Here is a 15,966-nt window from a genome sequence, read left to right as displayed (position 1 = left end):
GATCGGTAAACAAAGAAATCATTATGGAATGACACTCTTTACCTAGGTACAAGACTTATTAGCTAAATTGGAGGGTGCAAAATGTTTTACCACCATCGATCTTAAATCAGCGTATCATTAAATAGAGTTAACAGAGAATTCAAGAGACATCACTACTTTTATTACACCTGAGGGAACCTTCAGATATATTAGAAGGCCCTTTGGCCTGTCATTGGCTGCATCAGTGTTTCGGAGGCTTATGAATTGCTTGTTTGGAGACACTGATGGAGTGGTGGCCTTTCTTGGACGATATCCTGATATTTTCTGACACCATCGAGAAACATCATAAAACAGTAGATAGCGTTTTATCTGTGCTAGAAGATAAAAGTATGACCATTCGTCTAGATAAATGTACATTTTTCTCATCAGAAGTTGAATATTTGGGTCATCAAATTAATGGTAAAGGTATTTTTCCTAAGAAGGATCTCCTTATCTCTATTAAGAATATGCATGATCCTCAAGAAGACAAAGAACAACTTAAATCCTTCTTAGGATTATGTGAATATTATTCAAGATTTGTTCCTATGTTCTCTGACAGTTCTTCCATTAAGATTGTTGCTTAAAAGAGGCAGTACATTTATTTGGACCCCAGATCATTCACAAGCTATCAATGCTATAAAATCTGGCATTATTGGATGCAATTCTTGTCTACCTTTTCTTCATATGCTACTAATGTTGTCACGTTGATGCGAGTGCCATCAGTCTTTGTGCCATTCTAAGTCAAGTTAAAGCTGGTAACGAAGTCACCATTGCTTTTGCTTCAAGACCACTGTCTATTGCTGAATCAAAGTATTCTACAATTGAAAGAGGAGCCTTGGGTTGCCCCTAGGCAGTTGAACATTTTAATACCTATTTGTGGGGCAAGTCCTTTTAACTAAAAACTAACCACAAACCTTTAATCTCTCTTCTTTCTGACAATGGTGTTGGGAAAACATCTTCCAGATTAGTTTATATTCTGGCTAAACTGTATGATTCCTGTTTCTTAAAATACAAGAGCTGATTGTTTGTCGAGATTGTTATCAGACTCTCAAACCTCAAATCAAGTAGAATGTTTTAAAGAATGTGTTGTAGCATCTGTTGATGATATGGTCCTCTCAATGTCTCATGTTTTCTCAAAAGAGGAATGGTCAAAAGCCATGGCTGAGGATGAAGACTTAGAAATTTTACTAAAATATATTGTTGAAGGTTGGCCACTAGAAAGAAATGTACCCAAAGAAGAGCTGTCTTTCAATGAAGGTCTTATTTTAAAAGGTGACTCGTTTGTACCTCCCATAGCCATAAGAAAACTTATGTCTATTGCTCATTTAGGTCATTTAGGTCAGTCTAGTACTATTATTTTGGTGGCCTTATATGGATAGCTGTGTGGTTGACGTTGTTAAAAAAAAAGAAATTGTCCCCTGTGTGCTGATTCTGATAAAGTTTAAAAGTTACAACACTCAGATTTGTTGCAAGTTCAAGTTCCAGACAATCCATGGCAAACAAAATGCAATTGATGTCCTAGGTCCTTACAAAGGAATTCCGACTGAGTCATGGTACATTCTAGTTGCTATTGTTTATTTCTCTTAGTGAGTTGAAATAAATGGGTCAACCAATCGGATTCCTTGTCTAATATTACATTTCTTCAAGAGATTTTCCAAAAAGAATGTTAACCATCAATGATTGTATCTGATCATGACCCTCAATTTACCTCACATGTTTACAACTTTTCTCAAAAATGCCCATATTTCCCATGTTAAAACTGCTCTTTATTCTCCTAATATGAATTGCCTTGTAGAAAGGTTTAATAAACCTTTAGTGGAGGGTATTCAGATGGCCATTAAAGCTTGTGTTGATGTTAAAGCTTAGGTAGCAGATGTGGTTTGGTCTTATCTGTGCACTGCACACTGTACCACTAAGTTTTCACCTTTTGTTCTATTGAAAGGTAGGAAACCCAGACAAGAATTATCCCTTTTGTGGGCTAAATCTTGTGAAAGTAGCTTGGATATGGATAAAGTACATAAGTTAGACAAACAGAATAGTAACAACTCCAAAAACTCTGTTTACCCTAAACAACCCGTGTTGCAAGTAGGTGACAAAGTTAAATGCAAATTACCTGTACATGTAAAAAAAGGCCAATCAAAACTTTCTGATTTTTTTTTGTTCAGAAGGTTGGTAAGAAATCTGTTCTTTTAAACAATAGTTCTTGGTGGAGCATTTCTTAACTTGCCAAAGTTAATGTAACCAATGCCAAAACATCTTTGTGTTCTTCCAATGCAGATTTCTCCAGTGAGTCTGTTATTTTGGAAAAGGGAATAGAATCAAAATTGTTCTCAGTCTTTAGTAAACGTTTATAATCTTATTTCTCTTTCCAGTTCGTCTTCTTCCATGTCGACTGGCACCAAGAGACAGAAATTGTTACCTACACAATTTGAAGATTTTGTATTATATTAATGGTATCCTATCCTCTTGTTTATTTTTGTCTTTTCCTTTCTTTTGAAAGGAAGGAAGATATGCGATAGTGGAATGTTTCTCTTTATTGTATTCTATTACCATGTGTTGGTCTTGGCCCTTTTGGCAGGTTCACCCCTAAACCTTTTGCCTTTTCTGTGACCTGATATTAGTAGTTTTTGGCATCTGCGCACTTTAGCACTGTGGCCCAGTGTAAAGTGCGTGCGCTCTCTGAGTGCGTGTGGTGAGATTTGCCTGCCCTCTCATAGGAATGCATGGGGGATATATGTGTTCCTGGTATGAGAGGAGTGCAGGGGCAAGTTTAATATGTGCAAACTCGTGAGAATAAATGCTGCGGATTGGTGTGCGCAGATGTATGGTGACTGGTGGAGAAATGCCACTTTTAGAAGTTGTCATTTCTGTGTGTGGTGTGTCTGCCTGCCTTATGTGAATTGCATGTCTGGCTTGTGCTTGACAGGTGCTGGATGGTGTGGGTGGCTCCAGGAGCCAGGATGAGTCTGCCCAGTGGTGAATAGGGAGATCTGCATGTAGATGGGAGGGAGGAGTTGCACCTGGGACCTGAATAGGGATGTGCCTTCCCTCCACAATGCCGGCTTCGCCCGGTGTGGTGCGTCTAATCCCTGATCCCCACCTGACAAAGGAGAGAGGAGCTGAGCAAAAAAAAGTGCTCCAAAGCTCCCCTATACCAGTTCTAACTGATTTTCCTAAACCCTGTGCTGTGACACAAAGGGAAATGCAGTATAAATATAGGGGCTGTGACCCCATGAAAAGGTTCTGGTGTGCTATTCCTGACTTGCGGGGGCCTGCTGCTGCTGCTGGGCTCCAGGTAGAACCACCATGTGAGGAAGTCATAGTAACGGAGGAAGGACTCACCGGACTATCACCAGGGGGGAGCGACAGCGACACGTTCCATATCGGGACTGTAATCAGAGACTACCGCTACCATGCTCCTCTCGTGTTTCTCCCCAGGAAAACGTTGCCAAGGACGATAACCCGGAAGTGACCCCTTGGGAATCCGGAAGCAGTAAGGACGGTCCAATCAAAAGCAACCCGGTTCAAGAGGCGGGGTCAGAGAAGGGTGGCGCGAGAAGAGCGGAAGAGAGTTGGAGCGAGGCAGTGCAGAGAGAAGACGTGGGACCCGAGGAAGCAGACACGGGACCCGAGACCCCAGACGTGAGACCAGAGACACTGGACGCGAGACCAGCGGGCGACCAGGAGGAAGGAGAAGAGAGCTGGTGTGAGGACTGGTGGTGTCCGGAGGATGCTGGAGAGCGGCCGCAACTCTGGAGAGTTGCGGCGGAGCCGGTGAGTGATAACGGCTCAAGGGTACCAAGAGGTGGGTTGGTGAAGGCGGGAGGGACAACAGGGTCGGGCTAGGAATAGACGGAGGTCTCGAGGTATTTCCTGATTAAGAACTTGTTGTCCTTGTAACATACCGTCTCTTGTATTTCACAATATTTTGCGGCGTTTTGTTTTACTGTAAACCTTCCTAAAAGCACTATTCTGAAGTCACCCTAGGCACTTAACTCCTACCTCTCTCCCTTCACAAACCTCGATTTGAGCATCACGACTTTCCTGCCCTTCACTGATTTTTCGTGGACAGGATTAGAACACTAAAGGTGTGGTGAAGGTAGAAACCAAAGACCTTTTTTCTTACGGTTCCCTCATTTGTTTCTCCTCCTCCTATGAGCCTCCGGGGAGACCATCTCAGTCAAGAGGAAAACGAGAGCGAGTCATCTTCTTTACGAGTCTCAAAATCATCCAGCTCATCACAGGAGTTGTCCGAGGAAGAAGAACCCGAGGGACAGTCAGCACCCCAATCACTAACCCCTTCTGTTATCAATAAAACTCCTTCTTTCAGACCCATTCTACAGCCTCCTCGCCTGTTTATAAAACCCGCACTCCCACACACCACTAGGGACTATCTCCCTGCTGGCGGGGCCTTGTGAGCTGGCCTGCCTGGGCCCAGCCTTTGCCCCCTTGCTCCTCAAAGGACTTTTTTTAGACTGGGCATTGTATCTTGGTTTTGCCTGAGAAGCGTTGTGCCTTTATTGCTGAGACCGCTTCTATTTCTTTTATTTGCAGCTCTTCTGCTTATTGGACCTGAGCGGGTGTCCACCCCGCTGCTGTGTGGCCCCCGAGAGGACCCATGGCGTGGGACCCCCCCCCCCCTGTGTGCAGAGGGGAAGCGGGAGCCCACCCCCTTAATTTGTACTAAAGAACCGAGCTGGAGCCCACCCCGCATTGGTGCCTCGAGGGCGGGTGCCCACCCCGCAGTGTTGCCCGTTTTTGCACGGGTGTACACCACGCTCATTTTCTTTACAGTTGTGTCCTAGCGGATGCCCACCCCACTTCATGCCTTAATTAGGAGCGGGAGACCACCCCGCATCACCGCCGCGGCCCGGGACAAAAGAAAATTACCGCCGCAATCCGGGAAACCCAGGACGTCAGGCAACCTCAGAGGAGACGTGGGCGGGGCTTAGCCAGGAAGCAGACGTGAGCCTACATCGCTCTCCAGCTGCCCCACCAGACAGAGGGCAGCTGCAATGTTTTGCCCACAATTGTTTTCAGGGCACAGTTGGTGCCAGTGCTTCTTCCTTGAGCGGCCCCGCCTGCCAGAGGGCCGCTCCAACGTTGGCATTTGTTCTAAGGGCACATTGAGAGCCCAAGCCTCATATGATATTTACAGCTGCCCAGCAAGTAGTAGGCAGCTACACCACTTAGGCTATTATTTCTTCCACGGGCATGTTGAGTTAGGAGTGAGATGCACTCCTTTGCCCCTGACACTCATAGCTGCGCAGCACTTAGTGCCAGCTGCAATGTTTAGGCCTGCGCAGATTGCGCACCCTTGACTTTCGCTGCTTTGGCAACGCGCCCTGACTTTTGGGACATAGGGCATTTAAGACCCTTTTTAGATGGCATGGGGGACTGTTAGGATTGTAGGGCGCCAGGCCCTAAGGTGATTACGTGGTGCTAGGAAATGTAATATATGTAGTATGTTTTATGCACCCTGTTTGATACCTCAAATGTGTTTTTATGATTATGAGGTTGTTTTACATTTCATGGTTTATGCTTGTGATGCCTACTGTAATGCCTATTGCATAATGTGTGATGCTAATGAGGTTTGGGCCTAATGTAGTTTTATGCCTGAGGTGATTTATGCGCAAGGTGATTTACGCATCCTCTGTTTTACATTGCAGAATCTCATGCTTCGTTCCTAACTTTACCAGTAGTTACTGGTTGTGCTCTACATTTATTATTTGTGCTACATTTACAATTGGTGATTTGTGATGGTTATGACAGTGGCCCCATTGACCCTGTCGTGTGTAAATAGTCCCCTGTCAATATTGCCCAGTGCCAGTTGGCACAGTGTACATTGTGTGATTATGATCTAATGTGTTTATTATAATACAAAGGCTATTTTTATATATAACCTTGTGTGGAGATCCTTTTGTGGTGTGCCTAGTGTGTTGCTGCTGTGTGTGTGTGTGTGTTGCGCAAAGGCTTTACCCTTTGCATAGTGGAGTGGTGTGGCTCACTGGTTAGAGGCGGCAGACCCGTAAGCAGAAGACGGCCCGGGACCAGGGTTCGATTCCCGACGCGGCAGGGTCGAGGACCAGGGTCAGCGGGCTCGATAATTCTCGCCTCGGTGCCTACTCCAGTCAGGGACCACACTCGGCAACTCTGGGCATTAGCTTGCCTCATCTTCACAACGGCCCCCCAGACCGCCGGGGATGCTTGGTCGCACCTTAGAGATACCCATTAGGGACCATCTCTCAGGGTGAGCCAGGACGGGTTCCCCAGCGGTCGAAGCGTGGAGATACTCCTCCGGGAGTTGATTCTAGCGCTATATAAACCCACAATTAAATTAAATTAAATCCGGGATAAGCCTGACTGCTTGTGCCAAGCTACCAAGGGGGTGAGCAGGGGTTATCTTGGCATGTAACTCCCTTGCCCTGACTAGAGTGGTGGTCTCTGACTGGCTTTGGCGTAAGCCTTAGCCAACCAGAGATCCCATTTCTAACACCATGGCTGTATTTACAATGCCCTGTCTTTATCTTTTGAATGTCTTGTTGTAGTTCCACATTCCGAAGAGCTGTTCTAGCTCAGTTACACTGCTGCTCTTCAGGAGGTGGATGCTCTAATAAATTACTCTTTAACTTCAAGAGAGTCTCTGTGGATTATCTTCACATTACAACTCCCATTTCACCAATCCAGCCAACATACCTCCATCCCACAACCACAGCCACCCGTCCCAACCACTACACAATATGTATGTTTCTCTCAATGAATGCCCTGAGTATTTAATTAACACCACATTATAACCCACACTTATCTCCAACCAACACCATTTGCCTTTGCACCCTTTACCCCACAATCTAATACCCTCAATAACCTTTCCCCCTACTTTGCCTTTCAGGAAGAATCTCCCAGAACCTGCCACCTCTACTGAGCATCATAACATTCCCAGCATACCCTGCACACCCCCGAAAACAAGCAAGGCCACCTCAGCTCAACAATCTCCCATCTTGAAGTCATTGCCTTCCACGTAAACTTTAAAGTGTCCACTGTATTTGACCCCTTACTCCCAGTGGCGGGAACACAATAGCCCAGATACACAATCCCAAAGAGTACTCTTCTCTCATGCCCCAAAAGAGCTGCACACAATATGCATAGACTGTCTATCTAAGGGTTTTCTTTCTCTTCGTACGTTCATGGGATAAAAGTATAAACAGTGCCTGTGGTAGCGCTCTAGTGTTCCTAGAGCGGAACAGGAACCACGTCAGAGGAAGCGGAAGGCGGCCATATTGTTCTCTGGCGCCGACCGCGATAGAAGCGAGCCCCGGCGCTCCGTGAAATAAATACTTGTTCCAAATCATCCTACAGCGTATGTACTTCATTACAATGGCGACGAGTCGGGACGTATAATACCCGAGAGCTCACGCTACCCCAGCGATTGCACGCATAAAGCGTGAGACGAAAAATAAAGAAATAAAACGAAGCAAAGACCACGGAGCGCGGCAGAGGAGCTGGCGAGGCGGCAAGCAGAGCGAAAAGGGCGCCAGCACGCCACAAGCCAGAAGGGGGCCCCACACTGAAGCCAGAGCCCAGAAAAGGCCACTGCATAAAGCAACAACACCAGAAGGGGGTAGTGTGCACAGCAAGGCAGCAGAAGACGCCTACTGGAATACTAAAAGGTACCAAGCCCCATTACATCACGGGAGGCCCTCGTTAGTGCCCTAGAAACAGAGAAAAGAGGCGCACGCTGGCGGAGACTGCAGGCCCAGCGAGTACAAAGACAGGAGGCAGAGCACGAGCAGCGTCTCTCACCACAGAGGGTGGACTGGGAGAGGGCAGCGAAGGAGAGCACAGAGAGGACGAGGGAGAAGAGCAAGGCGCCCCAGGGAGTCCATCCAGGCAAACAGTCACTGTATCTACGGCCAGGAGGAACGCCCCAGCCATGGCGAGCCAGAGCACGTCCCTCACCCAACTAGTTCCATTCCTCACGAAAAGCGGAGAACCGGAGAGGAAATGGGAAGACTGGAAGAGGTACTTCCTTAACTATCTGGAGGCGCTAGAAGAAGAAGGTGATACCCCATTCACGAGTAAGAGGAAAAAGAAGATTTTGCTCCACAACTTAGGTCCAGAAGGGCTCAGGATCTACGACACCATTGTGAAAGGGGAAAGAGCCGCAGCGGACACGGAGGTGTTTAATCATGCCATCGAGGACTTAGACGCACATTACAGGCCTGTGGTGTGTGTCGCCATCGACAGATTCAACTTTTTTCAGAGGAAGCAGAAGAGCGGAGAGTCTGTTGACGAGTACGTCGTAGCACTGAGGAAGTTGGCTATCACGTGCAAATTTGGGGGACTGCATGATGAACTCATCAGGGACCAAATTATTATGCATACCTCTAGCTCCCACATACAGGAAAAATTGTGGGTGAATGGCGACGCTCCACTCAAGGAAATCTGGGCGATGGTCAAGAAGGCCGAGCTATCGAGAAGGTGTGCCCAAGCAGCGAAGAGAGACGCCCAGGAATCGCAAGCGGTGTGTAGAGTAATGGCGCCAAATAGAAACGACCGTTGGAAGCAAAATGAGACGCGGAAGACCCAGGGAGGAAATAGAGCTGAGTTCTCCACTAAATCACAGGCGGACAGCAAGTCACACAAAACAGGGAAAAACCAGTGTTACCGGTGTGGGAGCAATACCCATCTGGGAAACGACAAGGCGTGCCCCGCCTTCAAAGCCAGGTGTTCCTACTGCAACATCTTTGGACACTACGAGAAGGTATGTCGCAGGAAACCGAAAAATGCCGTGGTGCGTTTAGTAGACCACGATCAACGAGATGATTCCAGCGATCTGGACGACAAAGGGGAAGAGGAGGAATTTTTGTACATTGATGCCCAAGTTCTAGAGATGGACGGTTCCAACTCAGACAGGCCCCGACTCGACATGCACATAGGGGGCATACCCTTGGAGATGATTGCGGACAGTGGAGCGCCTATCTCAATCATTCAGAGGCAGGTATGGGAAGACAACTTTGCGTCGAGGATCAAAGAAACACTCCTACCCATGGATGTGAGACCGGTTACGTACACTGGACAAAAGATCCCCATGTTGGGCTACTGCCCGCTCTTGTTTGAATTTAGAGGCCGTCACGCGCAATGCAAGCTGTACGTAGCAGAGAGAGGCCCGTCCGTGCTGAGTTGGAAGGACCAAGGAGCATTGGGGATCCAGCTCAACCCAGGAGGCATAGAGAAAATCCTACTCATGGATATGGAGGTCAAGGAAGATGTGCAGCTGTGGCGGAAGACATATCCCAAGGTATTCAACGGGCAGATTGGCGAGCTGGGCAAGTACACACACCTCATCAAACTTAAAGAAGGAGCAGTACCAGTAGTACACAAAGTAAGGAACATTCCGTTCCGCAGCAGGGAGGCAGTACAAACAGAACTGGACAGGTTGGAAAAGGAAGGAGTCATCAGGGCGATAGAGAGTGCGGAGTGGCTGTCCCCCCTGGTCGTAGCCCAAAAGCCCAACGGCAAGGTACGTCTCTGCGTGGACTTAAGAGAGTTAAACAAAAACATTGTCATAGACAAATTCCCATTGCCGCGCATCAGTGAAATGCTGGCGAAAACGAAGGACGTCACATGGTTTTCCACGGTGGACCTCTCGTCGGCCTACCATCAAGTGAAGCTTCATCCGTCGTGCACCCACCTCACGTCGTTCGTCACACCATTCGGGTGCTATGAGTTCGTGAGGATGCCTTTCGGCCTAGCTTCAGCCGCGGCCGTGTTCCAAAAGATCATGTACAAGCTCTTAAAGGACCTGAAGGATGTCCTCTTCTTCCAGGATGACATTCTGGTAATGGGGAAGTCGAGGCAAGAACACAATGTGAAACTTCACAAGGTGCTACAGAAACTGCAAGTCAACGGATTGACTGCCGAATGGACAAAATGCAATTTGGGAGTCCAGTCGGTCACATACCTCGGCCATGAGGTGAGTGGACAAGGAATAACTCCGAAGAAAACAAACATGAGAGCCATCATGGAGGCGCCCACTCCGGAAAAGAAGGAAGATGTTCGGTCATTTCTAGGGATGGCCGAGTATTACAGCAAATTCATTCCCCATTTCGCAACGAAGACACACTACATACGACAACTACTCAAAGAAAAGAACAGGTTTCAGTGGGGAAAGGAAGAGCAGAAAGAGTTCGACGCACTCAAGCAAGAAATGGGAACAGCCATTCCCCTTAAAGGATTTGACCCCAAGGCAGAGTCTGTTCTCACCACGGACGCCAGTGACCGAGGACTGGGAGCGGTACTGATGCAGAGAGAAGAGTCAGGTGAGATGTCGACTGTCAGCTTCGCCTCCCGCTCGTTATCGCCAAATGAGGAGAAGTTCAGTGTGGTGGAGAAAGAAATGCTTGCGGTGGTCTGGGCCGTGGAGAAGTTTAGGCAATACCTGTGGGGTGCCAAGTTCTTAGTGAAAACCGATCACAAGCCCTTAGTTCGTGCCCTGACATCAAGTGGACACGATCATGCCACGCCAAGGATCGCCAAGATGACCCTACGGCTATTGGACTTTGTTTATGAGGTCGAGCACATCCCAGGGCCACAGAACAAAGTGGCCGACTTCCTAAGTAGGGCAGCGGCCATGGAAGAGGCAAAGGGTGAAGAAAGGCAAGAGTGGGATGGATACGTAGTAGCCACCATCCAGGACACTGAGGAGGTGATAAGCGCCCAGGATTGGGAAGAAGCCTACAGGGAAGACACAGACCTGGAGGCCGTAAAAGGATACGTAGTTCATGGCTGGCCTGAGAAAAGACACTTGAAGGAGGAACTGAAGAGATTCTGGGAAATCCGAGAAGAACTGTCTTTGGCTGAAAACCCAAGGTTCTTACTCAGGGGTGACAAAGTGGTACCGCCCAGGAACATTTTGGAACGATTGATGTCCTTACTGCATGAAGGGCACCAGGGCATCACGAAGACGAAAGCTTTGGCCAGACAAGCATACTGGTGGCCGGCCATCGACGCGCAGGTAGAAAGACACGTGCGCTCTTGCGAGTCCTGTGCAAAGTCGTACAAGGCTCAGAGTATGCTGAGACCACCGCTGGGAAGATTTCCGATTCCAGATGGCCCATGGGAGATGTTGTCGGTGGACATAATGGGACCAGTCCTGAACAAGGAGGGCATCCAGGAGTACGTGGTGGTTGCCATTGATAGGTATTCCAAATGGCCCGAGCTACAAGTCATGGAGCGAGTGGACACTGAGGCAGTGATAAAGTTTTTGCGTACCACATTTGTCAGCGAAGGTATCCCGAAGATCATCACCTGCGACAATGGACCCCAGTTCACTTCGGAAAAGTGGACTGCCTTCACCAACAGAAACGGCATTGAAGTAAAGCACACCCCGATCTATCACCCGGCGGGAAATGGCCAAGTGGAAAGTTTTAATCGGGTGATAATGGGCACCATACAGGCAGCCATTGAGGATGGCATGGATTGGGAAAGGGAGCTAGAGAAGATGGTTTGGGCATACCGAATCACTCCGGGTAGCACAGGCTACAGCCCCTTCAAGATCTTAAGAGGCAGAGAAGCCTTCACCAAAGACAATGCAGCATGGAGGAAGTTGATTGTCCAGAGTAAGTGGTCACGGGCAGTGGTCAGGAGAAATTTAGAGAGAGCCCAGGAAGTCTACACGACTCATTACAACAGAAGACGGAACACTCGAAGTACAGAACTGGACAAAGGTGATTGGGTGAGGGTGAAACTAGCCATCATGAAGAGAAAAGGGGAGAGCAAGTTCTCACCTCCCCTCAAAGTGGTGGAACCCTACGCTAGATCAGCTCTCCTGAGCGATGGTAAGATTTGGTCCATGGACAGAATGGCTAAATGCAGCAAGATATTGAAGTGGGAAGATGAGGCAGAAGAAAGAACAGAGAATGTCTTCGAGGAAGGAGAAAGTGAAGGGGGAGAACGGCAAGGAGAGAATGTGAACGGAACAGAAGGACAAGCAGCAGGTGAAGAAAGAGTAAGGAGAGAGACAACGGAAGGAAGAAGCAGAGGCGAAGAAGAGAATGAAAAGAAAGCAAAGGACATGGAAGCAGAAGGTACGAGAGAGAGAAGAGAACACGAGACTACGGGAGGAGAGATAAAGAGCGAGAGAGTGGAAACGCGAGCAGGAAGAAGAATTAAGGTACCTGAGAGATTCAAGGACTATGAGATGGACTGGAAGTAAGACTTTTGTATATTTGTTTATAGTGCATAAAGGGGGGAGATATGTGGTAGCGCTCTAGTGTTCCTAGAGCGGAACAGGAACCACGTCAGAGGAAGCGGAAGGCGGCCATATTGTTCTCTGGCGCCGACCGCGATAGAAGCGAGCCCCGGCGCTCCGTGAAATAAATACTTGTTCCAAATCATCCTACAGCGTATGTACTTCATTACAGTGCCCTTCCTTTTTTCTTTAACCCCAGTCTCGTCACTGCAGTACAGCCTTACTAGAAGGGTGTAATCACAGTGCTCTTCCTGCTATTAACTCTGTTACCCTGGGCTCACAGCTGTGACATTTGCATCCTCAGACAGAAAGTAATAACTCTCTTTGCTTGTGTATAACTACAAGACTCTCCCAAACCCTCCCTGCCTTTCTCTCTCGCTCCCTCTCACTCTCTGTGCGCACTTCTCTCTGTCCCGTCTGTCCCTCCCTCCCCTGCCTGCCAGCAGTAATACGTTTTAAACTTCACGTTTTCAGCAACAACATGCTTTTACAAAATACCCACTTGTGCGAATTGGAGGACCTGAGCAAACACAAGTTTATGCTAACACAATATGTTAAAACAGATACAATGCACACAGGTGCTGGTAATGTGAAAGAGCGGTTATTAAAAATATTTAAAATCTACACAAGGAAAACACAGTTCTTTGCTACAGCCAAACTTTGGGTACATTGCTCTTAGATCTCTGTCCCTCAGCCTTCTAAAGTTCATATATTGAAAACAACACACATTTTATTAAAACATTAGGGCCTCTGTATTGTTTTAATCCACATTAACAAGGTATTCAGTTCTTGGGTACATTAAACACTCTCTTTACTACTTAGGCCTATATGTCCGCTTGGATAACATAGCTTCAAAACATTCCCAAAGCCAATTGCTCTGGCTATACACAAATGGTCCCGAAGGTGAAACCTTTTGGCTATGTCAAAGCTTGTTCTAAACTGGTGTGGAGTACTTTTGTGGTATTTTCACTGGGTTCTGTGTGTAAGTTGATGGAGCGAGGTGGAGAAACAAAATTTTGTATACCCCTCATAAAGTCATTTCCTCATAACTGTAACCTTTATTAATTGCGTGAGTTTAGAAAATATTAATCAACATAGTATAGAATGCACACTAATACACGTGGGAATACTAATCTGCTTGCATGGAAAACTATAACTGACTAATTTAGTACTGTTGTCATGTTGTTTATGAATGCAAAGCTTTAATTTAATAAAAAGCGGCATAAATCTGCTTTCTGTTTATGTATTTTGTGGCAAAAACATGAAGACAGATGAGTATATCACGCATACATGTTGCTTATTTGCTAGGTAACAACTAACAGGGAAATCCTTAGTACGGGGGGAGGTAAACAGAAGGGCTATATTTCAATAATTAACATTTATTTGTGTTTGTTTCTATGATAGTTCCCATTCTGGTCCGTGAGGCCTAATAAAAGATGGCTGCTTATTAACTGTGAATAGAAGATGAACTGAGCATGTGCAGCCCAAGCCGAGAATGAATGTGAGCTGCCTGTGCCTGAGCGAAAGCAGTTCAAGGACGACCTGCCCTGGAAGTCCTGATGACTGCCATAAAGAATGAACATTTGAGTTACTGATCGTAGGAAAGGATCCTGTAGTAGCCAGTTGAGGATGTGACTAGGCCAAAGACGTTCTCAAACAAAAGACTCTTTAAAATTCAGCTGATGTGACGGAAATTGAATATTAGGATGATGAGGTGATGCTCATCCACTATCAAATTGTCCAATCAGAACTTGAGTTTGTGCTGATAGTTACTTTTGTAGCTAGATAAAGTTAGTAAAAAAGGTATAAAAAGTCTTGATTTTACTTAAGAGAAAACTCTCTCTTCCGATTTCCTCCTAAGATGCTGTCGGTATGCTGATTTTCCTGAGAGGTAAGAATTCTTGAATTAATGTTTTATTTCTTTGAGTGAGGACTGAGCTTGGATGAGGTTATTAGTTAGGGAAGTTAGGAGAAAATTGAATTTTGGGAACTATCTGTCTTTTGCTAATACTTGTGTTCTGAAATCTAAATAATAATGTCTACTTCTGAGTCTCTGAAATAAATGAATATAACTGTTTGAGATAAAAAAATTCTTCTTTAAAGTTATTTTTGAATAAAGAAATAAATAAAGCGAATAAACTGATAGACATGCTAAACTTTGCTTTTAATAAAAATTAGATAAATGGAGAATTAAGCTGGTCTTGTATTTTCCTATGCCTAATTTTTTACTAGCAGATTCATCGACTATAATGGTGGTGTGCCTAAATAAAATGTCTCGTTGATAACAACCGTGGTAAAACTCATTTAAACTGCAGGTGTAAAGAGTATAAATATTGAGGTTTAATTTAGACACTCCGCTATGATACAGCAGCTCTCCTTTGATTCTCACTGATCCATGAAGTAGGCATAGCTGCCAAGGTTTCAGATTGCCATGTGTGACATTTTCATAATTTCAATGAAATTATGAGTGACATTTTAGCATTTATGAGTGACACTTTCTCGCGAGCAAAAATCATGCAATGAAGACGCGGTAAACTTCTAAGCATCACACAGTGAGTCTCGGACAGGCAGCACTGAGCACTGCAGGCTGCCTCAGACAGAATGACGAAGAGCGTTAGTAGTTCTAGTGCTTACTGTTGTCTTCAACTTCTCTCTGCTAGCCATGGGTGACGGTGGTGTCCCAGGCGCTGTCCCAGGTGCTGAGCCGCACGGCCGGGGTGACATGCTGTGCGCCTGCCTCTCGTCGGCCGGTGGCCGGCGACGCACATGCCTGCAGCAGTGTGCACACTGCAGCGCCTCTCCCAGCACACGCAGAGCACCCGATTCAGCCACAGGCCTCTCTCATGCCGCGCTGCCATGATCGCGTGAGACTCTGCGACTCAGAGTCCTGCTGCTGCCGGTTTCTTCTCACAGACGAGCCTCACACTTCCTGCTTCCAACTACAGGATGTGAGGTAACGGGCGCCAGGCACCGGCACAGCCAGTTAACGCGGACTGGTCTCTCTGAGAGGGCAGGCCCCGGGGTCCCGGTAATTTAATTGGGCAGGGTGAGTCTCTCACATCTGACTCACATCATGTCTTGTGGTCAGCACCCCAGCGGGAGCCAGCACTCTGCAGCCTGCACAGTTTTGCAACATTGTAGTGCTGCTAGCAAGCATGGTTGAAGGGCAGGCAGCATATTTCAATTTGGGCACGCACGGGCTCCGATGTCAAATACTCTGTCTCCTGGAGTCCGGCCGCTCGCTAGCACCCTGGTGTTAAGCCAGTTTCAGCACGTCAGCAGAGAGTGGTCAAAATGCGTGACAATGCATTTCAGTGCGGTGTTGCGGAACACCACACTGAAATGCGTTAGCGTCACGCCTGAAGCGTGACACTTGGCAGGACTGAGTAGGATGGAAGTGTTTTGTGAGTAACTTGCAGTGTTATGGGCCCCACTGATGAGTAGATGTATGATTTGGTACTTCAGGGAAAGGTGATATGGTTTTAGAAAATATTTCTGGAGTAGCGCTGCATCAATGTCATACATGCCAACATTTAAGAAGAGGAAAGTGGCAGATTTTAGAAAAATTATCGAGAGATTGCTTTTCTTCCATTGACTTCTATTGAAGCCTAAATCACGTGGACTGTGATGTATAGGACTTGAAAGTGTGCTGTTGCAGGGCGGATAAAAAAATTGCAGACTTTTCCCTTACCTATCAG

The sequence above is a fragment of the Lissotriton helveticus genome, chromosome 8 (genome assembly GCF_964261635.1).
Source record: "Lissotriton helveticus chromosome 8, aLisHel1.1, whole genome shotgun sequence".
In the NCBI taxonomy this organism is placed as follows: domain Eukaryota; kingdom Metazoa; phylum Chordata; class Amphibia; order Caudata; family Salamandridae; genus Lissotriton; species Lissotriton helveticus.
This window is presented reverse-complemented; position numbering follows the sequence as displayed.